This window comes from Pteropus alecto, unplaced genomic scaffold (assembly GCF_000325575.1).
Source record: "Pteropus alecto unplaced genomic scaffold, ASM32557v1 scaffold461, whole genome shotgun sequence".
NCBI classification, from domain to species: domain Eukaryota; kingdom Metazoa; phylum Chordata; class Mammalia; order Chiroptera; family Pteropodidae; genus Pteropus; species Pteropus alecto.
The window spans coordinates 4,297,468-4,324,385 of record NW_006431079.1 but is presented as its reverse complement, the minus strand read 5'-3'; the positions used below and the strand labels follow the sequence as shown (position 1 = coordinate 4,324,385).

At 44.0% G+C, this 26,918-nt stretch overlaps 1 protein-coding gene across 7 annotated transcripts in view; it reads right to left on the bottom strand.

Annotated features, from left to right (window-relative positions):
- Window positions 1–26,918, bottom strand: part of ARNTL (aryl hydrocarbon receptor nuclear translocator like) — a 100,334-nt gene that overhangs the window by 59,287 nt on the left and 14,129 nt on the right. For 5 of the 7 annotated variants that reach the window (XM_006905653.3, XM_006905651.3, XM_006905655.3 and 2 more), the window contains exon 2: window positions 12,297–12,369. The exons of 1 other annotated variant lie outside the window; for it this stretch is intronic. The gene's annotated coding sequence lies outside the window, so the exon portion shown is untranslated. Of the gene's footprint in view, window positions 1–12,296; window positions 12,370–22,373; window positions 22,482–26,918 lie in introns of all 7 variants that reach the window. One more of the 7 variants, XM_015596746.2, reaches the window with a different exon arrangement.

The window sequence follows — 26,918 nt, the reverse complement described above, 5'->3', positions numbered from 1 at the left end:
CTTACAGTGTTGCAAGGTGTAATGAACATTGCACCAGATGAAGCTGTTTCGGGTTTCACTGCAGTCTAAAACCAAAGCACTCAGGAGTCGGAGACAGAGGGAAGGAAGCTGCCCTTATTTACATAGACTCCTGAGCGTGCTCCTGGAAGCAGGGCCTATCTGCCATCCCTTACAGATGCAGACAATGAGTATCAGAGAGGTTAGGTGATCTGCCCAGGGTCACAGAGCCTGGGAGACTAGAGCCAGGATTCAAAACCAGGTCTTCGCAGCGCTGGTGCCTACATTCCTTCCAGCACACTGTACAACCTCACTCTATGATATGAGTTCATACGGTGAGCAGGGTCTTTAGAGACCAACCGAGCCCCAAACTGCACTGAGGAAACGTGGTTCTGCAGAGGGGTGTGATTTACCCACTGTGACCGAGGCGTTAGCAGCAGAACTGAAGCTGGAACATAAATGTCCGATGCCCAGGCCAGGCTCTTGGAGCCCTGCACCCACACTTCCTCAGGCTGTCCTTGAGAAGGGCAGAGAAGAAGCAATAAATAACATTTTACCAGTCTAACCTATCTGCTTACATGTACTTTAGAAATGAAAGTGAAAGGAATGGGAAATGGTGTTTTTCATCTATTATTACTGCTGCGTGATTCTGGGGCCCCATTTATAGGTAAGAAGCTAAGTGAAAAGTGCTGTCACCTCCCAAGTGGCTTACAAAACTAGCAGAATGAACTGAACTGACTGGTATGTGGCAGGTCTCTCATTCCTTCAGACAGATGCTTCTACCCACCTACTGTGTGCAAGAGCCTGGGCAAGGCAGCAGGGAATAGGGGCAAGAACTCCAGAGTTGAACTGGTCCCCCACTACTTGTGTAATATTCAGTATATTAACCTCTCTCATCTCTCTAAGCCTTAGTTTCCTCACTTGTTGGGAAGAATTAACAGTCCCTGTTTTATGAAGTTGTTTAGCAACTAAACGGGATGACACATGGCCCTGGTATATAGGACTGAAGCAGTAAACATCAAATGGCTGGTAGTTTGTTCACTGCCGAGAAAGCAAAAGAACTTACTCATACTGCAGAAAAAAGGAATGGAAAAAATTTGCTGCACCAAAGCTCTTGTAAAAAACTTAGCAGAATGGAGTAACATCATACTCTGAGAATTTACTAAAGCATAAAGAAATTCTTTAAGAAATTTTTAGTGGCTGAGTATCTTAAGAGAGGGTAGGCAGAAGGAAAGGCAGAAAGAGGGGCAAAAGGAAAGAGAAAAGAGAGGATGAATTTGAATACATCGGTGTAGTGGTAAGAGTCAAGAGAAGTTACTGTATACACAGAAAAACAATGTAACTTTATTACTAATGGATAAAGTTGCCTATTAATTATATATGTATATACATACATACATACATACATATATACATATATATAATTTCTGTCAAGCTTACACACACACACACACACACACACACACAATCTCTGTCAAGCTCCTATTCAACCTTCAATATCTTACTTGCTTGATGACATCTTCCACCCTATCCTACCTGGAGGGTTAATTAATCTTCCCTCTATTAATTGATTTTTATTATTTCACACATTATGCCATCTCTGCTAATTGGGCTCTCCTATCAAATAGTGAGCTCCTGAAAGTATACAGTGTGACATCTCAGATGGTATTCCCCTGACTCCTGGATCCCCAGCCAGCAGCCACCAGTTTGGGGCATCTCCAGAAGAGAAGCTTCTCTCTACAGCAGGAAAATGAGAGAAGACTTACATTTATAAAGTGTCAATTCTGTGCTGAATATCTGAAAGGCATCTTTCAAATCTTAATTCATATATTCCTCAAAATGCCGCTATGATAGAATTAATATCCCTATTTTGTAGAAGGGGACACTGAGTTTCAGAGAGGTGAGGTTAACAGCCAAGGGTTCATGCTGCTAGTTAAAGTGATGAGACCAGGATTTGAACTGGGTCTATCCCGCAGATTCTTGTTTTCACTAGAGCAGAACACCCTGCCTAGGTCTAATGAAGCTGGAGGCATCCAGGGAGGACAGCAAAATCTACCTGCAGGCTCAGAGGTGAGGTTAGTGCTAAACAGCTTTGGCCAATACAAGGTAATATGTTAGCAAAAGCCAGACACCAGGTCAGAGAGGCAGAGAGGAGGCCTCTGGAGAAGATGGAATTCAAAATTTCACATGCTGTTAGCAGGCAGTAAGCTGACCATCTCCCAAGATCTGACCTTCCTAAGAAAGATTTATATTCCGGATCAGCAGTCTCAACCACATGTGATCAGTTAAGGCCCCTCATCAAGAATTCACAGAGCCTTCCCAAATGCTAATGGAATGTTTTAAAACATGACCATAAATGTCAACACTCCCAGGAGAAAGCTATGGACAAAAGTGGCCACAGGAAGTCTGAGAATGTCACTTCCCTTTCCTTTCTCCATCCTCAGCTCAGTAAAGGAAGCTTCCATGGTGTGTTGCCTGCAGAAAGCCTCACAGGGGTCTGACTCCACTACCGTTGAAATCAGAAGACCTGTGTGTCTAATGCACTGTCACTTATCAGCTGTACGGCACTCAATAAGGCAGACCTTCTTTGAGCCCAAGTGTCCCCAGATATAAATAGGGGAGAGAGGGAAGTGCCTGCTTCACAGGGAGGTCGTAGGGATGCTATGAGAAAATACACCTGTGAACAACCCGGCATTTGGATGTAAGGAGGGGGTGTGGGAATCCTCAGGTACCTCACTACATCACCTGCCACCTCCGCCTCTTCAAGTCTCTTGGGCCTAAGGCCTGGCACTCCCTGCTGCAGTCCATTTAAATGCTAACCGAGCCTTGGTGGGAAGGACCATGCAGCCCTGGGAGAGCCATGAAAAAGGAAGCAGTGGTTTGGCCTTCCAAAGGCTACCTGGTACAACTACCATCCTTAGATAAGTATTCAATAATTAAACTTGTCACAGTAGTTGGGGAACATTTTTATCACCTTACAGGATGATAATCATCACCAAAATCAAGGTATGAAAATCATTTAATTAAATCTATAGACTTAAGAATTTTGAATGCTTTTCTAAGACAAATGTGTCATTTTGATGGAATATTTGTTAGTTTTTAAAGTTTCTTTTCCTTACACATGTTAAAGCAAAAACTAGGTTATTGGAGCTATAATTGTATACTCTTAGGAGAAGCATGAATTGGCACAATTTTTTTAGAGGGCAGTTAGGCAATATTGATTCTAATTTTAAATGGCAAACTATTCAAGCCAAAAGTCCCACATTCTGGGTATCTATATTGTAGAAAATCTAATGCAAAAGTTCGCCGGTGTGTGCAACAATTTCCACTGCAGCGATGGTTGCCATGGCAAAAGATCAGAAACGATGATCCACCTGGTTGTCTACCAATACAGGAATGAGTAAGTAAACTTAAAATGCATCCATACCACGGAGAACAACTGTTAAAAATTATAAGGCACATTTATCTGTACATATGAACATGAAGACGTAAGGTAACCATAACTATAATAACTGGAAGTAGGCTGTAAAAAGGAAAGCTGCAGAACAGTATGCATAGATTCGATTTTCACAAAACAAAAGTAAAAACGAGAAAGTTAGGGGTGAGGGTAAAGGAGGGTAGGGTTGGGGGCGGGGACACAAGCAAATGAAAATGTCTAGCACTGTACCCAACAAAGTCTCAAAAGTGCCTATCTTTGGGGCAGGTTGGGAGTGGGAGGGGTGTCAGAGAAGACCTTCTTCCTTTATATTAAAGCACTTCAGGGTTTGAATTTGTTACAAGTGTATACTCTTTCATGATGACAAAAAAGTAAAAGCTCAGAGGATAATAATAATTTTTTTAAATTGCAGGGTTTACAAGGACTCCCTGAAAGTAACCATTGTGGGATGCAGCACCTCCTCTCCCATCTCCGCATACGGCCACCAGTCCCTTGTGCACCCACTGGCTAGAAGGGGACAAGGGCTTGCCTGAGAAAACACTGTTGTGGGCATGGTATCCAGTACCGAGAATCTCAAAGTCCTCACCTACTTCAACAAGAATTCTGCCAAATTATAACCATTTCAACGAGATGGCTAACAGAAAGGACTAAGTGTCTTTATAATGTCATAAATTATTGATTTAAAGCAGTTCACCTGTTTTCAAAGAGGCAATCAAATTTTATATCCTGCATTATCCAACATTCTTGCTGAAGACTTCTTAAAAATCGTTAATGAGAAATTTTTGTGAGAAATTTCCCACAGGGAGAGAGAACGTGACTCTACTAAATCCAAAAGAGGCTACATAAAACACTAGCCACTCCGGGTGTGTAAAAATGACAGCTTAGCAAGTGAGAGAACCTTCCTATCCATGATCAAAGTTGCTAATGAAAATAATTCTAAATTGATACACAGTGTCTAAGAGGTGCTCCTTACGTTTAGCAGAGACTACAGACTTAAATACCTACAGGTCAGGTAAAGGTGCAGCAGGTGGGCAGGGCTGAGCAAACCCAAGACAAGTCCCCAAGGAGGGCTGCCACTCTTCTACACTGCCGTGAAGGAAGATGGACCCAATGCTGCCAGACCTTCAATTTTTCATGAAGAGCTGGAAATCTGGATTTCTAGGCAATAACCACCAATTTTTAAACGTTAGCCACTAATTAAAAAGTTTTAAAACATTGTAAGCACTGAACAAAATACATCTGCAGGCCAGATGCAGCCAATGAGAAGAGAGTTTTCGACCTCTGCTAGAAAGTATCTACGTTTTTTTAAATGGGTAATTTCTGTTCAATTTTATTTTCGGAAGGATGGGAGAAGGCAGGGACATAGTATGGAATGGAGATAAACACAGGAGAGTCAAATTATTGACAGTAAGAAAATATTTCTAACATTGAGAAAATAATGATAGTTGTCTATATTCGATTCTGAATAAATTGTTTAAATTTATGCAGTTATACTAGGCACGAGATTCTAAGAGTGAGGATTTCTCAGGTCCAGAGGTAATTCCCACAATTTACTGTCAATGAACCTATAAGAAAACTTACTATACTACTATGTATTAAATGTTTATCGTAAAACATTTAAAATATTAAAAGCAATCACAGAAATGCTCTTTCATGCCAGGTATTATGCAGGCATTTGGTGCCAAGGATCACCAATGTGGGTCACACAGCCTCTGGGCAAGATTCCCATAAAGGCCTCTCTGACAAATCTCCCTTCAAAACAAAAACAACAAACTTAGACTCAACCTCATAAAATTGTGCTCCTTTTTTCCCAAAACCAAAACAACAACAGATATATCTGTACTACTAATAGTACTGCACATAATTTGCAATTCACAAAGTGCTTTTCTTACATACCATCTCACTTATTCCTCAGAGCCCTTAACAGTGCATTTTAGACTTTGTATCTTGTCCAAATTCTTACAGTTGTTATTTACAATACAACTTTTTAAAAACGACAGTGATAACAGGTATTTGGTGATTTCTACATGCCCTGTACAGTGCTAAGCACGTTTTCATTTCACTCTCACAAGAACCTCATAAGGGTCATTACTATGTCACCATCCCATTTTACTATGTCAGGAAACTGAGGCTTAGAGATCTTGGGAGGTTTGTCTTAAGTCACATCCCTAACAGTCACAGAGCTGACATTCTGAAGCGGGTTGAGGTCCCACAGAGACCAGTGTGACCAGTGCCTTTCATAGGTGTCCTCGTTCGGGAGGCCATCTGCACTTCAAGCCAAGCTCAGCTTGTGGCTAGCAAATGTACCGAAGGCGTGGCTAACGTCTTCCCACTCCCCCGCGCCCGCCCGCCCATGTCCAATTTCCCTACTTGGTCAGAAGCCATTTTTGTTTTTTTATTTTGCCCGCTCAAAACCAGTGTGAGTCACTGGGAGCTCAGCCAGCCTGGCCCTAAAGGGCCCTGGAGGCCTGTGACATGTCCCTGGGGAACTCAGCTTCCCGGCTGTCGGCCTGAGCAGAGCAGTTGCCTGCTGGAGTGGGGACGGGGCTCTCACATCACTGCGATCTGAACAGGGTCTGGGAAGAGGGGCCTGAAGAAGCACCACAGTGGGCAGTGGGGGAAAGGGGAGGTGCCTTTGGCTTCGGAGAGGAGAAAATATTTATTTAGCCAACAGCTATGAAATATCTATTATTCAAATCCCACATTAGACCCCCGAGAGAGGGAGTCTAATGTGTATAATGTGTATAAGGATAAATTATACAAGTAAAACATCGAGCAACACACGAACGCCTACACACATACCCGTACACACCTACCAGCATAGGTACAAACACACACAAACTATACCATGAACCAGCTTCTCTTAAGGTAATACCTTCTGTCCAATTTACCCCCTTCTGTAGACCCCTCAGCCCTGACTACACAAGGTACTGCCCTGCCACAAAGACCACAGCAGGGCTGGTCCTGAGGAGCTCCAGAAAACCTAGGAGGGCAGGCACACAGGTCATGACAACCATGGTGGTTAGAGCCATCCCCAGAGTGTGTGCCAGTCCAGAAGAGCAGAGAAAGGGGGCTGGCTCTGTGGATTAGAAAGGGGTCAACTTCCTTACAAAGGGAGCTCTGTGGATTAGAAAGGGGTCAACTTCCTTACAAGGTAGGGTTTGCAGGTGAGGTAGGGTTTGCAGGTGAGGGAAAAGGACTAAGGGACTGTGCACAGGAACAGACTCTGCCAAGGGACAGTTGGCTCTGACGTGGAAACAGGAGGTGAGGGTGCAGGCTAAAACCCAGAGGGCCTTGGGGAGCCCCTTTTATGTTCACAGCCCAGACTCTCGTGATGCCGGGGGCAAGGAGGAACAGTGAGTGAGTGAGTGGCTATCTGGGCGGTCAGGCAGGCTGTCAGTCAACTCTGTTGAGCACCCACCTAGAGGTCAGGTGCCTGCCATCCTTGCGTTTATGGGGGTCGCCCAGTGCAGAGGTCAAACACTCATGAAGCTATAGCCATACAAACAGATATAAAACGGCCTCTGTGATGAGCCGTGAATAAGCAGGAGGATGGCTGCCGGAGTGCACGGCAGAGGGATCTGTGCAGTCCGGAAGAATGGGTGAGAGCACACCGACCCAGTCAGGCACTGGGGGCGAACCCCTGTTCCTGTGTCTTCAGTTGATCTGGGCTTCGGTTTCCTCAAATGGTATCTGTGGGATAATAATGATAACGCTTACCTCAGCCAACACCTACCGAGGCCCTAATACTAAGTGGTTATCCACCAAACACTCTGTCAATGCCGGCCCCACAGTGAGCAATTGCTAAGCAGTATATAAAGATAATGGTAATGGGGATGATAAGACCTTACCAGGAGGTGGGGAAGGCTTCCCAAGAAGAGGCAAATCAGCTAATATCTGAAGAGTGAATAGGCATGAACTAGGAAACCAGAAGGAAAATGCATTCCATGCTGAGGGAATGGTTTATGGAAAGTCCCGGAAAGGGAAAGCGACATCGTAAGTATTTTAGGCAAGGAAAGTAGTCCCAGGTGTTTGCAGGGCACCTCTGTGTCAAGAAGGGTTTCTGCTAGGAAGCCTTCCTAGATTACCATGAAGTCCCAAATAAAAGCTGCATCTCAGCACAATATCCCAGTTCTGTGACTGAACTAGGAAGTGAAGAAGATGCAAGAAGAATCAAACTGACGGCCCCAATGAAAACATGAGCATGTGTTGGCTATTGCCTAGACGCACTCACTGTGCCAGCCCCCATGTGGCATCCAGACATGGACCTGGCATCCTTGGGCCAGAGCCAGAGAATCGCTGGAAACTTTACAAGGTTCCAAATGGAAATAAAGATGCCCTTGGGCACCTCCACAAAGGACCACTAGCTATCTTCATCCCCCAATCAGAAAAGCATTCTCAGCTGGCCTGTGGGAAAAAGCTGTCAGCAGTTAGCAAGAATCATTATTTTGGTTAATTTAGAAAATTTGGGATTCACCATGATGAAGCTGAGTGGACCTCATTCCTGAGCATTTCTTGATGAATTATTTTTTGTTTTGAATTGCTATTATTATCCCATCAACAACAGGAGTTTTTTTTTTAAAAAGTCAGGGTAAAGAATATAGAGAAGTCCTATTCCCAAGGCTTAAGTATGCTGGGAAACACAACAGGCAGCCACAAACCCAAGCCCAGGACAACCTACGCCGCACTAAAAACTGAGAAGAGGGTGGCCTTACCAAACTCAATGGCCAGTGATCCTCGAATTTCAAATACATTTGATCGTGTTATAAATCTACTGTTTGGCTACACAGACTTTGCTATCCTCACTCTTTCAACAAACACTTCCTGAACCAGGTGCACTGTACTGGCACCAAGAACAGAGAGGGAAGGGAGAGGGAGGGGTGGGGGGAGGGCGCTGTGCATGCACACGTGTGTGTGTGTGTGTGTGTGTGTGTGTGTGTGTGTGTGTGTGTTTTTCCCCACCCTTAAGGAGCTCAGTTTACTGAGAGTAACAGATAGTAAGTAAATCAACAAGTTATGCTGAGAAGTGCTTTGGGAGAGAAAGAAATGCAGGGCGTTCTAGGAGCCAGGAGGAAGGTCATCTCCAGGTCACAGAGGAATACAGGGTGGAGAAGGAAGGTGTTCAGAAGAGTAGAAACTTGAGCTGAGTTACCAAACTGGGAAGCAGAGGTCAGTCATTCCCAGGAGAGGGCCGAGCTCTGGCAAAGGCACCCAGAGGTGATGGCTGTTGGAAGGTTGGGCTGAAATAGAAATGTGGGTTAGGGAAAAAGAGAAATGAGGAAGGTGGCCAAAGGCCAGATTATGAAAGGATTACAGGCCTGATGATGGGGCTTAGGTTTTATTCTAGAAGCAATAAGGAACCCTCGGAGGATTCTAAGTGGAAGAAAGTCTGATCATGATCAGATGTGTGAATTAGAAACATCATGCTGATAGGCATAGGGGGCTGAATGAGGGAGGATAAAAATGGACAAAGGAAGACCAATGAAGAAGATTTAAAAAATCCATATGATGAGTCCCTAAATGAAGGAATGCAGAGGGCAGAGTTAGGTGACAAATTAGAAAGATGGGCTCTTCAGTATGTGGTAACTGATGGACAGTGACAGTTGAGGGAAAAGGACAAAGCCAAGGATGCCTCCTACGGTAGACAAACTGAAGGCTTATAGTCCCACCAAGGCAGGTAACACACAGAGAGACACATTTGTCACCAGCAGAGGGATGAGTCTGAGGTGCCTGCGGGGCAGCAGCCAAGAGTGAGGGGTGGGAGGGGGTTCCGGGCGGATATGTAGATCTGGGTGACTTCTGGATAGAGGTGAGAAGTAGATGAGATCGCCCAGGGAGAACACTTAGGGCAACACAAAAGGGATCAAGCAAAGCCTTATTAAGTTAAGGACAAAGAAAAGAAAACTAGCAAAGCAGAGTACAGAGGACGAGGTCTTTGAGGTTGGAGGAGAGAGCAGGCCGGACAAGGAGAGTGAACGCAACCAAGGAAGGGAAGGGAGTGATCAGCACGGTCAGAGACGTGAGGGGAGCAATTAGTTGGGTGTCAGCAACCACGGCCATGCAAAAGAATTTAAATGAAGCGTTGATGGCTCAGCTGACATATCTATGATCACCTCAAAGAACATTATGATGATTTTTTCCCCAACAGCCTCACTGTCTCGCTTCCTTTCTCGGTGAGGACTTCCTATGACCCTAAATAAACTATCAGCCCATCACCCTCCACCCCCTCCTCTCGCTTTATTTTACTTCACGGCATGATCATGCCCACCTGGCCTTACATTACTGCATTGCTCATACATCTACGTTGTCTGTCTCCTCTACTAGGATATCTACCTAAGAGCATTTGTCCTGTGTCACCACTAGAACCACAGTGCTGAGAGCAGTGCCTGGCACACAGTGATTAAGCACCTTGTCCCAAGTCACCTGACTCATTAGAAGCAATGAATATTTAGTGAGCACATACTATTTGCTAGATACCATGTAGATGCTGGGGGCACGGAGGTAAACAAGACAAAATAGAACTCTGCCCTCAGAGCTTGAAGTTGGAGGTGAGCAGAGAGAAATACCAAGTATTTAAACAGAACATAGATTATAATGCCATAGAACTAGGACTGGAATCTGACTGTTGTGCCTACTAGTGGTATTTATTTCCCTTCCGAGCCCAAAGCTGCCACCTTTTCCAACTAAAGGAAGATTGTATCTGGGGAAACAGTTAAAGTAAGTTTTTGAGATTTGGCCTTAGTCTCTTCCAGAGATCCCACACTTCTACCCTTTTAGTAGACTCCTAGGAAGTGGAAACACCCACTAGAGTCTCTGAATAGTTAACCAGAAGAGCTCGATCTGTCTCTCATCCTTCAGCGGAAGCAGAAGAAATTCCAGACTCAGATGGGAGAAAACAGGGAGTAGCATAAACCAAGGGTCAGATAAAGTTGGGTTTAAATCCCTTGTGACCTTGGACACATTAGTCAACCTTTTTATGACCTGATTTCCTTATTGCTGACTGGGAGTACTATTTCCTGTATCACAGGCTGTTGAACAGATGAAATAAAATAATAGCTATAGAGCACTCAGCACTGCGCCTGGTATATAGTGAGTGTTCAATAAATGGTGACTCTAAAACAGTTACACCTGTTGCTTGTATCATGCTATCTTTAACTGCTATATTCACGCAAACTAAGCTAAAAACCACTTAGAATTTAAACCAAAGAATGTATTCTTGAAATATTCAGAGCACAAATTGATATCTAGTAGAATGACGTGAGGAATTATTTCAAATTACCATACTTGGGCAGACTCTGCAGTAAAAAGTTTTATGCTAATTTCTTGGTCCTCCAGCTTAGGCAATGCAACTATTTCCCCAACAGATCACATCTTGTCTCATGGCAAGAGTCCAAACATGGGCTAGATTATGTGGTACAAGTTGTGGCAGAGTTATGAACACCACACCTCAAAGGGAATATAAGAACACAATCGCAAGCCCAAGGTACACACGAACTCCCAAACACAGTTTGCCTCCAGAGAAGGAAATGAGAACTGGTCACAGCATGCTTTGCCTGCCTCAAAGCTAACGATTAGGTTATTTTGACACGCAAAAAACTAGATCTTACATATCTCCCTTCTTTTACCACCCGAACTCTCTATGAGTGGTCTACTTTACTAATGTCTCTGATTCTTTATTCCTTGTTTATGTCTGACCTGTGCAACCTGGCCTCCTCTCCACTTTCCCTCTGGCAGCATCACATTTCTGCAACCACATTGTCCCAAATTTGGAGCTTTCCTTCAGGTTTCTTCTCCCTGGTCCTCTTCCCTTCCGAGGACTCTCTCCTCCCTTAGCCTCTGGTTCTGTTCCACCTTCTTTCCATCCCAGAGTTATGCACACTTTCCAAGGCTCAGGCCTCTACTCATGATGGAAAGAACTTATTTAATCCTATGGCTCCTGTTCTTTATCTCCAGATGTACCCTTCCAGGTTTTAGGCCTGCATTTCCAGTTGTCTATGGGACATTTCCTGTGAATGAACCACTGTCATCTTGAATTTAGTTTATCTAAAATCAGATGCATCAACCACCCTTTTCCACACTCAATATCCACATTTCTGTCAATGGTACCATAGTGAACTACCAAGTTTAAATTTTCATCTTCTTTGGCTCCTGTCTTTAAAGTCTAAGAAGTCTGCAAAGCCTATGGTTCTCGCTTTGCAATATCTCTTCTGTTGGTCCTGTGGTCTCATTTTAACCATTTGTTAACCACATGACCTCATGTCTGGATTGCTGCTGCTGCCTTTGAATAGGGCCCATGCCTCTTATCCAGCTATCAGGTAAATGTTTCTAACACATCAGTCCTGCCATTTCACTTCTTTGCCCACAGTAATTTCAATAGTTTCTCACTGCCTATGGGACAAAGTCCAAGTGTCTTAGCCCAGCATTCAGGGTCTAGAAAAGTAGTGGACAAAGTATGGCCCACACACCAAATCCAGCCCACCACCTGTTCTGTATATAAAGCTTTACTGGAATACAGCCACACCCATCGTTTACATATCATCTATGGCTGTTTTCACGCTATTGTGGTAGAATTGAGTAGCTGTGACGAGAGCACATTACCTATGAAGCCAAAAGTATTCACCATTTCACCCTTTTCAGAAAAGTTTGCTGACCCTGGTCTAGAACGATCAGATGCCAGCGGATCCTGCCAAAGTTCTTGCCCTTGACTCCTTTGGATGAATTTTTTGCTCCTATGGGTCTGCTGCTCAGGTCACCTTCCTTACATCTTACGCCCACCTTCTCAAGCCCAAAAAGCTTATCTCACTCCTTCCTGGGCTTCTCTTTCAAAACAAAGCATGATCTAGTAAAAAGGCATCAAACTTACCAATGAAGTCCTAGGATTCCACATTTGAAAAGTTAAGCTTGGATCCAAAAGCATGCACACTAGTCAACACCACCTAAAAGCCAATGAAATTGAGTTTAGTTTTAAAAGAAAATATACATTTTCTTTAAACTTATAACTCTCAATAAATTTTGATTTATCATCTTCCCAAGATGCCTATCTCTGCTTCTCTACCTAGAAAATGATGCTCTTCCTTCAAATCCATCGAATGGTTTTTCCCTGGAAGCCTTGCCAGTGTCCCAGGCAGGCCAAGCGCACCTTCCTCTCAGCTCCCATGGAACTCTGGTGAGACGTTTATGGCAACAGTTGGCACAATGTAGCATCATTTCTTATTTAGGAATGCGGATCCCTACATTGTAGGCTTATCAAGAGAAAAGATCTGGTAAATTCACTCCTTCCCTTACGCCCACTGCCGGCACACTACGGGCATTTAGATAGTTCTCAACAAATATTTGTAAAATGGGTGGAAGAAAAATCTACTCTGTTCATTAACACATGCCTGGGTATCTAAAATTCTGCTAGCCTGCAGTTTTCACCATACAAATGCCTACCTCAATCCTACTGCTTTTAATAGGCAATGGTTTAACAGGAAGGATTAATGAGATTAATCTTCCAAATGCACTCCCCTGGGCAGAAACCTCTACAGGCTCCTTAGATTCTTCTAAGAAGGCAAACCCAACTCTAGAGCCAGGCTGCCAGGCCTGTATCAACTGGCCTCGTCTGACTCTGCAAGCTCAGCTTGCATGGTCACCCCCGGTGGATCCTATGATCCAGACAAAAAGGGCTGATAGCGGGTCCCTTCCCTCCCAGCATTCCCGTAGCTGAATGTCTTCCTCTGCTTCTCTCCACTTTATCTCCTTCTACTGAAAAGCCATCCATTTCAAACATAATATTCCAGATCAAGTTCTCAGTTCTTAGGGAGGAAGTGTGGCGGGCAATAAGTTTTTTCTCTCTGATTTTTCTTTTTTTTGTGTGATAAAATACACATAAGAAAATTTACAAGCTTAGCTGTTTTTAGGAAGTGTATAGCTCAGTGTTATTAAATACATTCATACTGTTGTGCAACCATCACCATTCATCCCCAGAACTCTTTTCATTTGCAAAACTGAAACGTTACACCTTTTAAGCAATAACTCTACTTTCTCCTTTCCTCCCAGTCCCTGGCACTCCAAAATATGTGTGGAATAAATGAATGAACAAATGAAGATCTCAATGACTCTGATCTCGACCCTCCCCATAAAAGCCAGAAGTATTGTCTCTTCTGCTGGACTCCCATTTGTAACATCTTCACACCTTAGATTTATTTCAATCAATCTTAAATGAACCTCATTTTGCACAATTGTATTCTCTCCCTAGGCGGGAACTATGACTTATTTAAAAGGTTAAGCTTGGGTACAAAAGTACGCATTGACCTATCTTCCATATCGCTAGCTCCAATGGGCAAGTCTTAGTCCTCATCTTACAGCTTTTGCTACCAGTTAATTATTCCCTTTTGTTTGACTACTCTCTTCACCTGCCTCCAGGATAGCACTCTTGATTTTCCACCCACTTCAGTGACTGTTCTTTCTCTTCGCTGGTTCTTCTTCATCTCCCTGCCTCAATGTCGGTGTTCCAAGGCTCGGTCCTTTTTCTCTGTATACCATCTATTCTCTGTATACCTTCAATCACCCCCTTGGTGATCCTGCCTAGCCTCAGGGATTCAAATATCACTTTTATGCTGATATGCCCAGATTCCTCTCCGAGCCTGGACCTCTCCTCTGAACTCCTGGCTAGTACATCCTACTGCCTGCTTCAAGTAAGATGTCAAGTGGACACGAGGTCTGTGTACATGTTCAATGTCTCAAATTTAACAAGCCTCACACAGACCCCAGACCTTCCCACACACCTGTTCCTCCCAGAATCTTACCCATCTCAATTTAAGCCAACAGTCCTCCAGTTGCCCAGGCCAAAAGGTCTGTGGTTACTCTCATCTCCTCTCTTTCTCTCTTACTCCACATCCAATCCTCACTCAAACTGGCTTTTACCTTCAAAATGTATTCAGCTTATGATCATTTCTCACCCCCTCCACCATTACCATCCTAGATTTTACTCTAATAGCCGCCTAACTGGTATCCTTGCGTCTATCCTTGATGTCACTCCTACCTCCACCCACAGTCCATTCTCAATAAGGGAGGTGCTCTTGACAACAAAAGTCAGATTATATCATTCTTTTGCTTAACATCCTTAAAAGTCTTTCTAGCAACGACAATGCCAAAAGGATGAATGTTTTTAAAGTAGCCTAGGAACAGACTGGTTGGAAAGGTAGGGTCTTCAGGCCAGTGTCCTTCTCCATCCACTTATTTCTTGACTGGCAGTCCTGACTGCATCTTCTATTATCTGATTTCTTAAAGAAAGGAAACTTTTTAAAGGGAGAAAAATGCAATCAATCAGCTTCCTTTTCCAGTCAGTGCACCACAAGAAGCCAACAATACATTTCTCAGAAAGCAATAAGATATGTCGAGTCTGCTAACACTTAATAACTGGTTTCTAAAGATAAAGCTAGCCTTTCAGAGAACAGTCTTTACCTCCTGGTGGTGGTGATTCTGCCTTAAGCCCCTCTTCTCGCTGTTCCATCTAGCTGGTCACCAAGCCCTGTTCGCCTAATTGTCTCTGGACTCTATCCCTCTCCTCCACCTCACTAATGCTGTGGCTGGAGGTAAAATCCAAATGAAATAACTAAGGTCTCATCAGTTCTCCTTGGAGCTGCAGCAGCCTCTTAATCAGTCTCCCTACCTCTAGTCATTAGCTTATTTCCAACCACAACCTCAGACAGTACCTGGAATAATTTTAAGTAAGCCTAAATTTTATCAAGTCCCCTGCTTAAAACTCTCCAAAGAGTTCTTACATTGCCATACTTTAAATTCTTCAAATCACATTATAGTAAGCCATAGTAAATATATGTATATTAATCTTCTCTAGATGTTTTTCTTCTGCCTTCTTCTTAAAAAGCCCTTGCTTGCCCCAGTGGGGGTGGGCAAATGATTCAGCCCAGGTGACAGTACTCCAATCCCTAGCAGCAGTGACTGGTCCAAAAGGATAAGCACATTGCCCAAGCCGAGCCAATTGAAGCCTTTCTCCAGAGTTGATATACGGATGCAGAGAAAGGAATTCTCCCTTCACCGGATTTGTTAAACTGGGGCTGACAGCAATGGTGCCCCTACAGGGAGGGTGGCCTGTCTGCAGTGGAGAAAACTTGTACCAACACACAAAGCACGGAAGGCAAGGAGCCAGACAGACCACTGGCAATATCAGCTCCCACGGTGGAACCTCTTCCTTTTGTCAACCCCTATAGCATCCTTCTCAGTTATGGAACCAATAATTCCCTACTTATGCCTCAGGTAGCTGGAGTCTCAACAGGCCCACTATGCTTTTCCAGTACCTGTGCCTTTCCCCACATTGTTTCCTCTGCCTAGAATGCATGCTCTTGGATTTGTACACAGCAGCCAGGCTTCCTTGAAGGGAAGCAGAGTTAGTCCAAACTTTCTAGGCCTAAAACGCCTAGAATATACCCCGTCTGCTGCACTTACACTCCTCCCCTCCTTCCCAATCTCATAGCCAGGTGCCCAGGCTAGAAACCGCAGATTCAGCCTCATCTCCTTGCACTTCCTCATTGCCCATGTGACTTTCCTCTTGTTCCTTCTGCCCCATGTGTACTGTCACAGTCTAGAACCTCATTATCTCCTACCTGGATCCAGGAGACAGCTTCCTGGTCTCTCTGCCCATCCCCCCACCCCACCCTCAACCATTCCTCCACACAGCTGTAGAGGAACCTCCAACAGCCCTCCAACTACTTACGAAGCCAAACCCCTGGTATTAGGCCTTTTAAAGACTAACCCCAAACTATATTCTCTAATTTTCCCAACCACTTCCACATCTAGGAAGATGGAGTTGACTTACTTTTCCCTATTCCACCTGCTGTACAACTAAAATCCCTGGGCATTATTTGTAAAACAAACATAAGACGATTCTGAAAGGTAGAGTGAAGAAGGCAGACCAATTAGGAACCTCAGGACCCTAGGAAGGACACTGTGGTGAGTTCCCTGCATTTTCTTTTTGCCTCATATGTCCCAGACTTAAAGGTGAAGAAGCTGGCAACCTGGAAATGCCAATAGGCACAGACAAAAAAAGCCTCAACAAAAGCTTGCTCCCTCCAGCAAGACAGAAAACTTTTCGGATAATAACTACTCTATTTCAGCCAAACACCACAGAAAACTTTATGCCCCACCCACGCCCATACCAGCAAAGTGCAAATGACATTTGGAAAAAGCCCTAAAGCTCACAATACACTTAATGGTGAAAGACTGAATGAATGTTTCTCCCCAAGAATGGGAACAGGCAGTTATGTCCACTCTCACCGCTCTCACTCAGAATAGTACTAAAAGTCCTAGCCAGCACAAGAGGCGATGAAAGGAAATAAAAAGATACAGATTGAAAAGAAAAAAAATAAAATAATTTCAGACTGTGTTGGTGTGTTATCCTGTAGAATGTACAAAAAAAAACAAAAAACAAAAAACAAACCATGCTTAGGACTAATTAGTGAGTTTAGCGAGGATGCAGAATACAAGATAAAAATTTAAAAAGCGATTGTATTTTTATATACTAGCAAAGACTATGTGGACACCAAAATTAAAAATACAATACCATTCACTATCTATAAAAAAATAAATAAATACTTAGGTGTAAATATAACCCTTTCCAACAAATCATTCTGTGTTCTAGCCAAATGAGTCTGTCTCTGTCTTGAGGCAGAAACAGTATATTTGTTTCGCTCTCTAGTGAAACTGAAATACCTGGCCATTCCCAGCGCCTTGTAGGCATGCAATATATATTGCCACAGCTTTTGCCCTGCTTTGTTTAACATAGACTTTCTTTCCCTCTATGCTCCCACTGAGATCACTGTCTATTAAAAAGTTCCATCTCTAGTTTCTGCCTTGGCAGGTCATGATTTCCAAGGAGGAACCAGGGAAACTGTTTCTGCTCCCACTTCCAAACACACTTAAGTTCTCACATGATAGATAGCAGGGATTGGAAGTGGCCTCCATAGGCATCTCTCGGCCACCCAGAGGGGACATGAGGCCTCTTCCACATCAGTCTAAGGGGATCCCAAGGCTTGGCCTGGAGCCCCCAGAGACTGATGTGAGACCACTATTGCTACTATTGCCTCGTCTGTGCTCTGTGCTAGGAGGAGCTGGGAATGCCCTCTCTCTGTCTGAATGCGCAGTTATGAATGAGAATTGCTGTCTGTGCTGAAGAAAGCGCTGTGGAGAAGAACCGCTATGGGAGACGGGTCAGGGCCCAGCGGGCATCCAGGTATCTTTTTTTCAAATACTTTCCTCCTCTTATTTCTGAGGGTAGAAAGCGAGGCAAATAGTCATTAAGCAAAGCCAAAACCTCAGAATAATCCTGATTCCTCTCTTTCTCTCACAGCCACCATAAATCCCATAGCAAGACCTGTTCCACTCTTATGGATCTCGAATCTAACCATTTCTTACCATTTCTACCATGCCCACCACTCGGGACCTGGCTGTTCTCATCACTAACCTGGATAAGTCCAAGAGACAATGACTTCTCTCCCTGAGTCCTCCTTCCTCCCTCAGTCTATTCTCAACACAGCGGCAAGAGTGATCCGTTCAAGATGTAACTCAGATCATGTCATTCCTCTTTCAAAATCCTGAAATATCACTGGCTCTCCTCATCATTCACAATGCAACCAAGTCCTGACAATGCAACCGAGTCCTAGCCACCATTACTTCTCTGCCCTCACTTCTCCTCACTCCACCCCAGCCACCTTGGCCACCTTTACCCTGACGTTCCCATAGCCTAATACTCTCCTCCATTTAAACACACAATTCACTTCTTCACCTCATTCCCTCTGGCATACACTATGCTATGAGTTCACCAAAACCCAATCCCTTTATCTGGTAGGTATATGGTAAACTACATTTCCCTGCCTCCCTTGCAGTTAGGAGTAAATGTGTGACAGTCAGGCGGGCCCATAAAAACTTTCCCGCAAAACCTTCTCCTCCAGCTGAATGGAAAGAAATCTGAAGGCCTTAAAGAGGGCATGTGGGTCCCTCAATAATCACAAGGACGTATGACTGCTAAGCAGGAGCAGCCGCACTGAAATTTTTCTGTGCAAGAAATAAAGTTATCTTGGGTTGATACACTGAGATTTGGGGGTTTGTTTGCTACTTAACTTTCTCAGTGAGGCCTTCTTTAATATTCTATTTAAAATCCTCCCAACACTTCTTAGCTGACTTCCTTGCTTTATTTTTCTCCATAGTCCTTATTACCATATAGCACAATGTATATTTTATTTATTATTCTCTCTCTATCTCCCCAAATATGAATGTAGGCTGAAGGCAGAAATTTTTGCTTTTTATTTTTTTCCTTTTGCTATATCCCCTGGATCTAGAACAGTGCCTGGCATATTGTAAACAACTGTTCATTGTTGAATGAATGAGTAAACTGAATGAATGGAGTACATGGGCTTCAAGGTCAGAAAGGCCTGAGTTGAGGTCCGGCTCTGCCGTTTACCAGCTGTATGAAATGGGGCAAGTTACTCTACCTCATTAAGGCTCATTTTCGTCATCTGTAAAATGGGAGAAGTAATATAGACTTTCTTTATAGGGACTGGGAATAATTAAGATCATGAACATAAGTCTCTTAGCACAGAGCCTGGTAACAGCTCAGGTTCCATAAATACTATTGCTATCAGTTCAAGGCCAGAGGACAAGACTGGGTATGAGGCCCTAGCAAGATCATTGGTAAGAGGCCACATTTCAGAGAGGAAGAAGCTGCAGGTATTTACATGCACAAACTCCTTTGAAAGAAACTGTGGCAAACACCTAGGTAGTGAAATTCAAGAGCTGCCTAAAAGTTCTCAGTAAATTGCCAGCGATTAGAAAAACATGACAACTGGTGTCAGGGACGATGAAAAGTGTGTGCCAAGTCTGTAGAGAAGTGCTGCTGTGGAGAGAGCACCACCCAAATGATGAGAGATCACTTTGTGCCTTTTAAGAAACAATTTTCACAACAAAGCTTGAGAAAAGAGAAGTCTCTTGCATCATGGGAAACAAGGTAATAACGCTATAAAAATGGAACTCAAATAAACCACACACAGAGCCCACATGGGCCCAATTTTCCAAGAAAAATAGCAATTGCCACAGCGTTCAGATGAGGGAGTCACACTCGTGCCTCAGCATAGCAAACATCTTTCAAAAATCATTAGGCTGCAGAAAAGCCACCGGGTTTGCCAAATTAGCAATGCCAGCTCTCACCTGCCCCTCTCTGTCATGCTCGCCTCTTTATACTGATCAAAGAACACGGACAATGAATACCTAATGCCTATCCCTGCTTTGGCATCTTCAAAATATAGAATCCTCCCAGAATGAACAGTGCCACATAGTCAGGAGAGCCCAGGCAGCAGCTTCTCATGGCTGCAGCCTGGCTGTCCCCTCACCAAAGGCCCTCCTGGCTTTCTCCTTGGCTTGGACTTGCTCTCAGTCTCAACTCCCAGAAATCTCTACAGCTGTGGGCCTTGTCAACCCCCCTCCTTGAAACTCCTTCTTCCTCGAGGCTCTCAACAAACTCCTCCATTCCCATCTCTGCAACCCCTCTCATCTCCATCTCTGGGCCCTCTTCCACCTCTGCACTCCTGAATGTTGGTACTACAAGCCTCTAAAACACAGTGTCTGCCTACCTCCTGGTTCTGTGTGTGTTCTTCCTCTATATCAGAGGCAGAACAGCTTCGTGGTTAGAAACAGAGATTCTGAGGCCAGACCAACTGGATCTAATCTTCGCTCTATAGCAGTATGATCTCGGGCTGTTAATCAATTGCTTTATATCTATTTCTTCATCGGTAAAAATGGAAACATGATAGTACCTCATTGGAGCACTGTAGGGATTAAAGGAGTTAATATACATAAAGCTCTTAGCACTATGCCTGGCATAAAGTGCTACCTATGACCACAATTACACGTACCCATTGCTTCAGCCAAACCCCAAACTTACCCTCATGTCCTCCTATCTTCATTTCCTCTACTCAGTCCTTTTATCTTTGCTAAGAATCTCCAGCCCTATCTCAGCCAGTCCTTTAAAAGGTGTTGACAGAAGCAACCGCTCCATAATACCTTTCTCGATTCCCCAGTTGCCCAATGATATGGAATTCTTTCCTTTTCTAATAGGATGGGGCTGACCACTCCCAGTTCATGAGATCCTCAGAAACAAGGATGTATTGGGTTTTTCTTCCCAAATTTTTATTTCCTACACTGTAAAAACTCAGTAAATATTTGCTAGATAAAGCTGAAATGCAAAACCCTAGAGCATGGCTCTACATAATCAACCCAGAGAATGAAACGACAACAATAACATTCTTTCCCATCATCCCAAAGCCAACACAGAGCTCAGGCTTAAAAGAATACTGGGGACCAAGTCGGCGATGTTTGTTTGTCAGTTTCATTTTAAGTCATTTCCTAATGGCCAACGAAAAACCAAATCCTTTCGGCAAGTGTGCAACCTGCTTCCACTGCTAAGAGCACATCCCCACAGGCTCATTCTGGCTTAGGGAGACTTGTTTTTTTCTAAGAAATTCTATTTAATTATCCTTGATTTAGGGCATTTCTTAAAAACATCCTTAAGAAGTGATCTCACTGTTTATTTTGTTATTATTTTAATCAAAGCTTCAAAGGTATAAGGGCACAAAATTCCTCAGTTTGAGCAGGTAAATTACTTATTAAGAGAATGTACTGGTTTACTTCTACACTTAGGAACAAACAAGTCACATATTACTTATAAATACACAGCCTTTCACTTACATCTAATTTCACATCACCATTACCTTGCTTCTCATTCATGGAAAACACGACAAAGACGTTCCTGGCATTTAAAGATATATTTAAATCTTAATATATCCTCATGACATTCTTCTTGAAAAAAGGAATTCTGATTCTCTATCTAATCTTGGGCCATTGCCATTAGCTAGATAAATGCCAACCTAATAAAATGATTCTGTAATACACAAAGATGGCTTAATGCAGCATTAGCTGAAAGAGTAAAAATTAGAAGCAATCTAAATGCCCCATTACAAGCTCATGGCTTATTGAAGACATTCCCTTGATAGAATATTATGCAGCCATCTTAAATGAGCATAATAAAAACTAGGGAGCCACATGGAAAAAGGACATAATCTTAAGAGTAACAGGGGTGCAAATGTGTAGGGTTACGTGTTTGTGCTATCAAGGTTGCCCCAGCTGAATAGATTAGGCCCAGGGTTTGAAGTCAGATGCAAGGAAAGTTAGAGGAAAGCTAAGAAGAAATCTCAGTAAAAAGGGGCAGAGAGGATGGCTTTAGCCACAAGAAGATGAAAATTCTTCGCGTGGAGCAGGGGCCGGACATAGGAGTGTAGTATGGGATACAGGAGAGGCTCTACCAAGCCAAGGTCATTTCAGGAACTCCACCCCAAAGCAGGCAAGGGGAATGAGAGGAGAAACCTCTCTAGGTTTGCAGAATGTATCAATCCCTGGGTGGGTAAACAATTTTCAAAACCCACACGACATTCTATGTCAAGCCCAGTTCTTTCCGGATCACCACCGGAAAGCTCAGTCCCTTCCAAGCCTCCAAGGCTAATCCTGACCCACGGCAGGAGGAGTTTAAAGGGCTCTAGTCTAGAACACAGGGATTTAGCTTGTTTGCTGCTAATCTGGTAGATAAGGAAAGTGAACCCCCAAGAGAACAAGCATCTTGGCCAAGGCCACACAGAGAGTTACTGGCCGAGCTGACATTTATAAGAGTTTGCCTGTCTCTGGGTTTGAAGCTCTTCTGTAGAGCAACTTGGTACAAGACTGACTGCTGAGTTGGACCACTTGGCCCAGGGCAGAGTGCAGGGACCCAACAGTGGCTTACGGATAAGTGAGCCAAACCAGAGCCGCACAGGAAAATCCCAGGGATGCCAGGACACCAACAGTTGCCCCCAAAGAACAAAAGCCCCCTCCTGTACCCCAGTCCATGCCAAACTCCTACCTTTAACCTCTCAGTCCCCTGCACTTTGTTAGTTCAGCTGAAGCTCAGAAGCCTTGTGGTTGCCAACGCTGGTCCCCAATGACATGGCCTCTGGCACTACTGTGCCACCTGTGTGTCCCACAAGAAACTCCGTCTCTGGACAGAAGAAAAATGACTCCAAAGCTCCTCTTCATAACTCCTGCTCCCCTTGATTCCTACCCTACCCCATCAGAATCCCCACTCAGGACACCCCTTGCCAAATACAAGAAGCCGAACTCATTGCCTTGGCATTTAAGGTCCTCTCTCATATGGCCCAAATCATCTACCGAATCATGCTACACAAAGCACTCACTCCTCTCCCAAGAGTGGACAGGGGATGCTCCCCTGTCCTTACGTCACCTCCAGAAGCCATGCTTCGCCCCACCCCCCCACAATCCCATAAGAGCCAGCTCAAGCTTTCTCTCATTCTACCAGTCCTCCTCCAAACACACCAGTGTTGCTCACACTGTCTACAATGAATGACCCCAACCCCTGGAGGCCTGAGCAGCCAAAGGGCCAAACTCTCAGATGCAGAATGAGTAGGTCACCCATATGTAATCATCCAAAGAAGTATGCACAGGAGGTTCTCTAAATATAACAGATTTGCTCTAAATATAACATTAGTGATTCCATCATTTAAGTGGTTGTCAAACTCTCCCTTGAGCCTCCTTGGGAGAGGAGGAATGCGAACATCAGGCAGTGATGCTGGAGCCAAGACCACTGGTAGGGGTCCTGATGGATTCAAGAACTCTTCCCACCTGTCCTGGCTGCCTGCAGTGACCACTTCCTGAGCTCCTACTACATGCCAACTGGTGGGCACAGTGCACATAAGACACAAATCTGAACAAGCCAGTCTTTGCCCTGCAAAAATTTGGACTCAAACAAGGAAAGGAGTAAGATAAGCTCCACTAACGTGGCATGATAAATGCCACACAGAAAGAAAAGGCACAGAGGGAAGAACAGCAAGGAGTAGAGGTGTTGTGATTCAATTCAACCCAAGAAGGGGCTGGGCAAGGGCTCAGAGAAAGCTAAGTGGGAGCTGGTCCAAAGGGTAATCAATAACAATAGAAATAGTGGCAACCAGCATTTATTGGGTTGTGCTTACTATGCACTAAGCACTGTACCAAACACTTCACTTGCTTTATTGAAAACTCATTCCATTCATTATTGAGCCCCTACTATTTGTCTGGCACTGTTTTAGGCGCTAGGGATAGAGCAGAGAACAAAACAAACACTAGTCTCTGCCCTCATAGTATATGTTCTATTGAGAAAAATAGGCAATAAACCAAATAAATAAGTAAACTGTAGAATATGTTAGATGGTGATAAGTGCTAGGAGGAAAAATAAAGCAGAAAAGGGAAATAGGGAACATCTAGGGGGCAGTGGGCTGGGTGGTAAAACTTTAAATCGGGTGACATTTCAGAAAGGAGCTGAAGAAGGTAAGTGAACAAGCCATACAGATATCCGGGGGGAGAGCATTTGTGGCAGAGGGGCAGTCCGGTGGAAAGAGCTTGAACAGGAAGCATGCCTGACATATTTGAAGAACAACAAGAATTCTGATGTAGCCGGAAGTGGAACGAGACAGGGACAGGCAGGATCAGTGCATACAGCTGCATGAGTTGTGCACTGCATAACTCAGGTGGGCGCCATTCACATGAACAACAATGAGTTATGCAGAACCCAGTGTGCTCAACTATACACCAGAGGCTGGGGTGGGAGAGGAGATCAGAGAAGTACACCAGGAAGGCTTGTGGACCATGTTAAGGATTTGGCTTTTCCTCTGAGTAAGACAGGAAGCTACTGTCTAGAGGGTTCTAAGCCAGAGGCATGACCTGATCTGACCCCACCCCTGCTTCACTAGCTAACTGGGCAGAGAGTAAGTGGTAGCAGGGCAAGTTTGGAAGCAGGAGATTGCTTCAGAGGCTACTGCAATAGTCACACTCAACTATACACTGGATTATTCTCACAATCTCCTGAGGCAGGTTCAATGATCACTCTGTCATAGATAAGGAGACTGAAACTCAAGAGAGATCTGGTACCTTGCCCAAGGACACAAAGAACAGGACAGATGGCCAAGTCCTAGGTCTGATAGAGAAGTATAACAAGAGAAGACTCAACAAGGATGCTCAGAGAAATTGCTTACTTTTGCCTAACTCCAGGCTTTTCTGGGTAGTCAAAAGCCAAGCAGTGATGCAGAAAGATCCTATGAGAGCTGGTCATCAGGAGTTTCAGAAAGAGCAATAGCATAGAAAAACTTCCTAAATACATGCAAAGGCCAGACTCTGAGCCTTCAAGAAAAGGTTCGGGGGTGGCTGGCTGATGAAGAGGCAGCAAGAACTTAATTAAAACTAGTTTCCTGCAGGTAACAGCCCAATATCCCACTGGAGGGACACTGACAGTCTGGTCTTCATTAAAAGTCGAAAACAAGGGAGAAAACACGAGCTTGCCTTCAGACAACGCTGCAGCACGCACGAACATGGACTGCTATGTGCAAATTGGCTCATCACTCTTCAGAAAAGATGGACATATACCTGTGGCAGTCTAGAGACAGGCAGGTGGAGTGACCAAGAGAGCCAGCCTTGAACTCATGCCGCCTTAGCTTTTGCTTTCTCCTCCTGTAGGCCCTGGCTGGGCCCAGGCTGACTGAATGGGAGAAGCAGCTCAGCTTTACCAAGAGGTCTCCATAATTTCATCCCTCCAAAACAGAAAGTGCTACGAACATACAAGGAGTCAGGCCTTGGAATCATGCCCACTATGGCCCTCATGCCCCACTACAAATGGGCACATGTAACCACCTCTGGGGCCATTTTTACAATCTGTTATTATAACCATGAGAGCAGAAGCCAGGTCTGCCTTGCTTATCACTGTGCCCCCAGCCAGTATCTAGAACAGTGGCTACCACATTGCAGGATGTCAACAGAGGAATACATAGCTCAGGGACAGCCTGGCTTCAAACGCCAAGCAGTTATCTCCAAGAGCCATGCCTGATCTTGTCCTGCCCAGTACCTTCCCCAAGGTTCTCAGCCAGCTCAGTGCCCTTGCCCCTTCCTTGCCGGCCTGACCCCATCTCTTCACTGCATCTCAGGAGCACTGCTCAGGCCCTCCACCTGTGCAATGACAAGGAGCAAGGAGAAGCTGCTACAGGAAAAAGAACAACAATTAGCTCTCTCCAGTCTATAAAAATGGTGGGATGAAGCCACAAACAAATCTACCAAGTCATAAACAGATGGAGGGGATGTGAACTAAGAAAATTAGAAACGGAAAGGGCATGGGAGAACAAAGGACAGGGTCACCCGCTCCAGGATAACAGAGTCAAGGGTACCTGAGGGACACGGGAGTACAGGATAAAGGATAAAACAGTCACATAGTGAGTGGGAAACCTGAAAAAGTCATTTTCTTAAATGACTGTAATAAAGGCTAGTCACATTCTAGGAGGAGAGTTGCTCAAGATATCTTTCCTAACACATTGTAAACCCTTAGCTTTCTATGTTGCTTTCCAAAAGGAAAACATCCTCTTTATAACAAGTTCCTTAATGCCTCAGTCAGAAAGTCGTCTACATAGATCTGAGTTAACATGAGGGTTTATAGCCCAGGCCGAGTTGCCAAAAATAAAGATTCTTGATTTGGCTGAAGAGTATTAATTTGTGGGACTAATTTTTAACTGAACTTTGATGAGTATATGAGTAATACATGCTTGTTATTGAAAAATAGGAAACCACAGAGGACATGAGAATAAAAATGATCTCTAATTGCACGAGATGAGAACCACTGTTAACATTCTGGTGCACTTCCCTCCTTCCATGCATAAGAGTTTTTAACAGAGTAAAGTGCATACTGTGAATATAATTTCAAGTCCTGCTTTTTTTCCAGTGAAGTCCATTTAAAAATACTTCACTGAGTTCTAAGAAAGAAGTGCACCTTCAGTGAATTAACAAATTAAGTAACAAAATGAATCAAAGAAAGCCTTCTTGAAGTAAAAAATAATTGATTATTCTACTGAACCCTGGTTTTCCCAGCAAAAGAAAAATATCTCTATCGCTAGATTAGAAATTGCCCCAAAGGCAGAAACATTAAGCTCATCTTTGTATCCTCTTACCTATCTCATATTTCCAACAAATAGTTACTGTTATGAACAAGCCACACATTTTTTTCCAAATCAACAGAAGAATTTTATAACTGCATCTGATTATTTTGAAGCAAGAAATCAAGTTTTGGTGGCCTTGGGAAGGTTTCATCTTCCAATGTGCAGGTGGACCAAACCATTTTAAAATGATCAGTTCACATTCATGGATCATGACATCCAAATAAAAGTCCTATGTCCAGTTTTGTTGTATTCTGTTACCTAAATAGTGGAGTAAGCAAATGGCCTTGCCAAGGACATATTTATGTGTCACATGCTAGCCTGGTTAGGAGCTGCTCTGATATCTGCCAGCATCCTGGTGGGGTACCTGGTTTTACATGTAGCCCCAAGGCTTTAGTCAGGCCTTAGCACAATGCATTTTCCCCACCTCTCATAATATTTCACAT